The following is a 7,274-nucleotide window of genomic DNA, read 5'->3' on the forward strand; positions in this document are numbered from 1 at the left end:
TAATCATTACTGTATAAAATCAATTCAGATGTAGCAATATATGTCATAGTAATCAAAATCACATAAACATAATCGGCATAAATATACATAAACAATGATGTATAATACATAAAACATAAATTATAAAAGATAAAATAGATATATAAACAAATAAAAACATAAGAAGGGCATATATTCGTATAATAAAAATAGCGATAAATTTTAGATAAACATATCATGAATGATTAATGAACATGTGAACATAAACACTGATAATAAATGAAACAGAACATGATTAGATAAGGTTGATACTAGAAGATTAAGGACTACAAGTTAATAAAAATATACATCGTAAATATAATAATATACGTGAATACACTTATAATAAAAAGAATAGTGAGTCTAGAGAATGAAAAGTAAAACACAACACAAGTAAAGGAAAATAATGAATAGATAATGGACAACAACCAATGACACAATACAAGGACATAAAAAATCTAAAAATAACATAAATATCGAAAAAACAACATATACAATGTAGACATGAAAAGTATATTCGAACATAAGAAAATAATCTGAATATCAGACATGCCAGGTAAGGTGTATGGGAAGTCTAGAACAATGTGAAACACTTAATGAACATGATATGAACATTTGAAAATTTATAAACAACATAGTCAAATGAAAACATATACAATATAACAATTATGACAATATAAGCAATAATAAACAATACTAACAAAATCATAACAAAATATACGAATGGTGTTAATAGTAGATCACTAAGCACATATCACTTACCAATATGTAATAATAAATGTGTCAAGAAGAATGATGATTGAATAGAAAAATAACTAACTAATATAATACACTTCAATAATACACATTAATCGCATATATACTGAAACCATTGTACATATGATAAAATAAATACAATATGCATGTAATTCCGAGTGAAATTTAAAATTTTGATTATACTATAGTAACATATTAAGATAGATGATATTTGATGCTAGCTGAGATGAGATAACAATAGTAATATGAAAATATTGACCGCCAAAAATAATAAAATGTGAATATTAAAAATGTGAATGAATTAAAAAAACATTGACATGTACAAAATACTATGAAACTGTGAATAGTTATAGTAACTGTCATGCAAAATAAGTAAATATCACTAACAATGAACAAAACATGATTGATGTATGACATACTATATACTGCTTTTTACATGAAAATATACAATATAATGATAGAATATATGACTAAATGAATATTATAACAAACACACATATGAATACATATCATGTAATTAACCAATGCTAATATATACTAATATCATATGTCAACTAGAATATTCACCATCTACAAGTACACCATATTAATATATAAAATGATCCAATTCATAAATAATATTTTACTAAACTGAAATAGCTAATATACTAATAAAATGACTAATAGTGTGAATAATATATAAAATAAAATACTACAATAATATTTGGCATTATCAGCACGAGGAAAGAGAAGTTATAGGAAGAGAGAGTAGTCACAAAGCGACGGGACAAGAATCGCGGGAAACTCCGAAGTCAAAGAGGGATAAGATAGGGACGAAATGAAATCTATCAAGAAAATAGGATAAGGGCTCAAGATTAGTCTTACGGATGAAATATGATATGCATCTAAATTGTCTACTATATTCTTACTAATGAGGACTCGGTACCGTGACCTGCATGGGCCACCACTAAAACCTGTCACGCCCTGCTTTCCAAAATACCCGGGAATCGGAATGTGAACAAGCCCGCGACGTATTAGATTGAGAAATCTCTAAGATCAGAGTTAAGATCCAAAGTATTCCGAAAATTCGTCCCAGTCAACCGCGAACTTTCGAAAACTTTGGAGGGGGTTCTGTAGGCTGTCTAAAAATCACAATAGATAGCTTATCCCCCATCAACCACCGATGATGGAAGTTACAATCTGATGACTTCCAGAAGGCTGTAATCTGAAGACTTTCGCATAGATTGCTGAAGGTTACAATCTGACGACCTTCACGACAACTGATGGAAGCTCTACTTCAACAGCCTTCACAATCAACATCGGGAGTTACAATCTGACGACTCTCATATTCTCAAGGAGCCAAGACGAAGATTACAAGACAATGATCTTTGCAACGCTATGACAAAAAGAGATTACTTGGTGATAATCTCTGCAAGGCAAGACGCGGAGGTCCTCCCCGCGTCTCAACATCAAAACGCCAGGGTCGAACCCCGCGTTACAACATCAAATTCAATATCAAAACGCCAGGGTCGAACCCCGCGTTTCAACATCAAAACGCCAAGGTCGAACCCCGCGTTACAACATCAAAACGCCAAGGTCGAACCCCGCGTTACAACATCAAAGCGCCAGGGTCGAACCCCACGTTTCAACAATCAAAACGCTGGAGTCGGACCCGCGTTACAAACAGCCAAAACGCGAGCGACCCTCGCGTTCATCAATGGATTACAGCCAACACCCGCCAAAAGCCTCGGCGTCTCAACCTACAGGGACGTGAGCGTTACGGCGGTCTGAACGGCAACGTGGCGTTTGACGCTCATTCAACATCGAGTCCACGTCCTAAACACGTCTCCCACGCCTTTGGCGTTACATCCCACTTAGGAGAGACTTTAAGGGGCGGTTTCACCGATTGTATCCTCTATAACTAGACTGAAGATATTCAGATAGGGGCTCTTTCTGGCTTCGTTCGAGTTGGGATTTTTCTCAGGCTAATGATCGACCACCAGAGCTTTCCTCCTAGCCTTCCTGGCTTATAACCGATTCTCGGCTTTCAAATCCAACTCTTTTACACAAGTTCGTCTAAACTTGTTCAGCAGTTCTCAAAACTTAGCACGCAATCTCCACAACGTCAAGATCGTCGAGGAAGAGATTAGTCGTTCCAGTGATCAGACGCTGCGATCGTCACGGGAGAGCAAACTCGACGCGAGCATATCGAGGGAGCACTCATCCGCACCCCGTGGAGGAACCCAGCCTCCTAAACAAAGGGGCACAGAACCAACATTCGTTCCTTCTTGTAATCCAATTGTAAGCCGAGATCAAAGGAATCAAAGTCAAATTTCTTATTCTCTTCTTGTAATTTTCCTACAAACAAAAAGATCGTTCGAGCTCCTGCTGGGGAACTAGCTTCTGAGAACGAAGCAGAGGTGCCTGTCAGATGCGATGTCATCTCACTGGACACACTGTCGAGAACTCTCAGTGGTAAGCAAGTTTGATCAGCAAGGTTTGAGCAGGCTATCTCTTCTGGATACCTTAGCCCAAGGATGCGGCAAGATCAACAAAGTCTCCAAAAGGAGAATAAATTCTAACTGTTGCGTGGAACGCAAAAGAAAGTCCTCTCCTTTGGCAACAACTTCGTACGGAACAGCCCTCCGCTCCGCAGGACGGAGCTCGACTTCATGCTGGAACTCGCATCAAGCGAGTTGAATATCCACCTCCGCCGTAAACAGACGTGCCACAGCGCCTTAAATCGGCTATAAAGGACGACGAGCTCATAAACGTCAACGACGCTGCTGCTAAGGCTTTGAAAAAAGGACCAATGAGAAGCTGCTCATCGAGAAGAAGGTTCAGCGACGAGCACGAACTTCGAGAACATCGATCTCGGCAACCAACGGCGAAAACTTCGCTTCGTGAGCTGAACGCAGCGCCCCTGAAGCTCCGGCGTTACTGAGCCCAACAACAATGAGACTCGCGAGACGCAGACTGAACCCGCCCTCAATGGCGCGTTTTACAGGCGGCCAATGCGCGGACCTCAATGCCTTCGTTGAACGCGAACTTCAGACTTTCGCGTTTCAGTCAACACGACCCTCGGCGCCGACAATGAAGACAACCTCATGTCGCAAACCAAAATGCGACCCTCGCGTTCCAAGGCCGCAAACCAACGACCTTCCACGGCGTCTCAGGTGCCAAACACGACTTCGCGTCTCAGGTGCAAACGCGACCGCTCGCGTCCCAAGTTCCAAATACTCTGGCGTAGCACGACTAGGCTTGAGGGGCGGATATAGAGAGTGTATGGATTCAACCGTGGCATGCTCAAACCAGTACCATGATCACCCCCAAGAGCCAGCTCTGTCCAGATCATTGTCTGGGGGTTCAGTTCAAACGCTCGGAACAATCCCAGGCTGAGATTTCCGGCTCGAATCTTTAATCAACAGCATTCGAGAGGTTAACATCGAGAGAAAGATCGATGCAACAAGGCCATCGTTCATCTTCAATGTGACGACCAGAATCCCTACGCCTCTCGGGCACGCGCAATGCTGCTCATATGCGGCCCAACGCTGGTGTTCAAGCCAATTTACGAACGTACTGCTTTACTAAACCAACGACGCGTTACACAAGAAAAGACTTCTGAGGACACTCGAGAACCCTTAAGGTTACCACTTCTATGACATGACGCAGAGGAAGATCAATCAACAGTCTTCCTAGTTCCGATGAGCTGTCAGAAACGATGCCATCTCCTGGGGCTTGAAAAGACTTCCTGAATAAGTTGATGGACGGTTTTATCAACAAAATCGGTACGCGAACAGGAGCCGATTCCCCCTGTCCAACTAGTAGTTTAGCCAGGGGAACCAATTCCAATGATTAACAGCTCAGCCATTGCAGAGTCCCAGTACCATCAAAGCTCTTTGTGTGAACATGGAAGCTACGCTTATATGCCGCCGCAGACGGGGAGAAACCATGAAGATGCTCGCGAGGACGACCTGATGAGAACGCCAGGCAGTGACTCAAGATCTCGCAAGAGGCCCATCAAATCGAACGTCCTGGCCTGTTCGACTCAACTCGTCGCAACCAAGGCCAAAATCCTCAGAAGAAGATTCCGGCGCACTCAGGGCAAGAATGCGCTCCCAGAAGGGGAAAGAACGTCCTTCGTCCCCGAACCCTCGACACAAGCAAAGGGAAGGGAAAATGGGTTGCATCTGAACACCCTCCTGACCAACGAAACCCACAACCCTGGCATCTTGACTCTGACTGAAGGAAGAAAAACGAGTATACGAGCAAAATCCTCCAGCTCGGACATAAAAAAAAAATTAGTGACGGAATTGGATGACCGCCTAAAAATGTCTTACCGTTGCCAACAGAAGCCGAAGCTCCAAGCATGAGGGAGTTGTCAGAGCCTATCGTGGGCCCGAGATGGGAGCGCAGCCCCTTATCCTCGCAAAACTTTGAAAGTTCTCCCGACGGGCGCTTACAGCACATTTCGAACGGCCACGGCGATCACCCCGAACCCCACACATGATTTACCCATTTAAGTCAAAGACTGGAATGCGTAGATCATCTAACGATGGACATACTGGGCGTCGATTGTGCATTCGGCAACCTTCAAGGGAATTCGCCCTTTGAAGCTGGTTCAGGAAACCTACCTGCCGGAATGTTCGCAAATGGCAGGATTTAGAGAGACTCTTCCTGTCAAAGGATTTTCTTGAAGAGGATCCAGTAAGTCTCCACCATACTCTGTTCGGCCACTAGCAGGCGGAAAGAACGAGGGAAATGCCGTCACAGCCTTCGGTTAAAGCAGTTCGAACCATGCTTCCCGGGTGTTCGTCGGGTCATGCCGACACAAGTCTACTGCAGAATTACGGACCTGTCGCACCACAACCCTGGCAGAACCAACATCCTAGGCCGGAATAGCGGGTTGCAGAATGTCATTCGCTTGGAGACAACTGATCTCTCAAGGCCGAACAGGGCTCAGAAGATTACTCCCAGGATCTGAAAGCTGAATAACAAAGTAGCGGAAAGATCAGTCCGAGCAACGGTTCAGACAAGCCCAATCTTTCCTGACAATCGGCTACCAACGGCCATTCTGTCTCCCAGTCCAGCAATCGAACCAGAAGATACCTAGACCAACTGACGAGCTTATCGCTCTTCAGTAGTGATGGCCGGTCTCCAATCAACTCTATACGTTAAACTACCTCTGATGAAAACGCTCGTTAGATTTGTGCCACTAGCGCGACTGCCATGGTCCTACCCTTTTTCCCCATGCACTGTATTCAACGACTGGGGTTGAATTGATTGTGACGGTCCTCATGCTGGATTTCTGAGTAACGTAAATATCTGAGTTGTTAGTGTTGAATAGAAGATACCTCTGTCAACCACAAATCTACCAAAACATATCACTCATCTCCAACTTGTCAATCCCTTCAATAGGATCGGCAAGTCCACAAAACTATCACCGTAATATTTACACCGGCTCACGTGAATACAGTCCGATCCAACCTTGTCAATGCCCGCTTCAATAGGATGGACAGTGTCCACTAAACACCATGATCAGTTAATCGCGATCACTCTGATCGGCGTCCTCGCTTTCCCCCAAATTCTCTTTCCAAGTCCTCTTCAAGCGTAAGATGGCGGTGTCTACCAAAGAGAAAAGAAACCTAATCCGTTAAAAGCACTACCTTAGATGAGCAACCGATCAGATACACTGGCCTACCCGGTGACTGTGCCTCCTACTCCCCCCGACTTGTATGGAGTAGGTGGCTCCACGTAGGCCGACTGATGTCGTTGATATACCCCTCTTCCTTTATTCCCCTGCTAAGCGTCTTTCAATCTCAGAAAGTCCGGGGGGTTGGTTACTGTTCGGATCAACTGACTGACAGATCAACCACATCTGCTTTCAGCACCTCGTACGAGTTACCACACCAAAATACTAAAACACAAACTACACTCTGACGATCGATCATGACCCCACCGCGACCGCCTCACCGGGCATTCACCTCGCATGTACCCCAATTGTACCATTCAACCACATCACCCATGCCAAAAATAAACGCCGACAGTCCGCAACTTATCCCCAAGCTCCTCGTCAATCACCACCGCCCACCCTGATCCAAGTCCCCAACAATTCTCCGAAACTCGCCATCTTCGAGAGCCGCACAGCCTAGCTCAAATGCAAACATTCAAATCACAGGTATCCCAAAACCTGCAATTGTTCTGAGCTGCCCGCGCCATCAGACCTCACCTACGCAAGCGTCTGGACCACCAGCGAGACGCGCTATTCCGTAGAAGCGCTTTGGGTGCAAATCGACAAGTACACATTCTCTTTGTCACGTTGATCAAACAAAGAACACATCACCGAGCCGACGGCCCGCGCGTCTGACAAACCCCCGACGTGCTCATCCAACCAGTATCCTCGGTCATCGCCGGGATGAAAGCTCCACAAAATCTTGCTCCGCAAGTCGGCAACACACCACCCTCCCGTGGCGTCATGCTGGCCGTTGAGCACACTCAGACAAAACCTCTGAGCCAAAGAA

Source organism: Asparagus officinalis, chromosome 8 (assembly GCF_001876935.1).
Source record: "Asparagus officinalis chromosome 8, Aspof.V1, whole genome shotgun sequence".
In the NCBI taxonomy this organism is placed as follows: Eukaryota; Viridiplantae; Streptophyta; class Magnoliopsida; order Asparagales; family Asparagaceae; genus Asparagus; species Asparagus officinalis.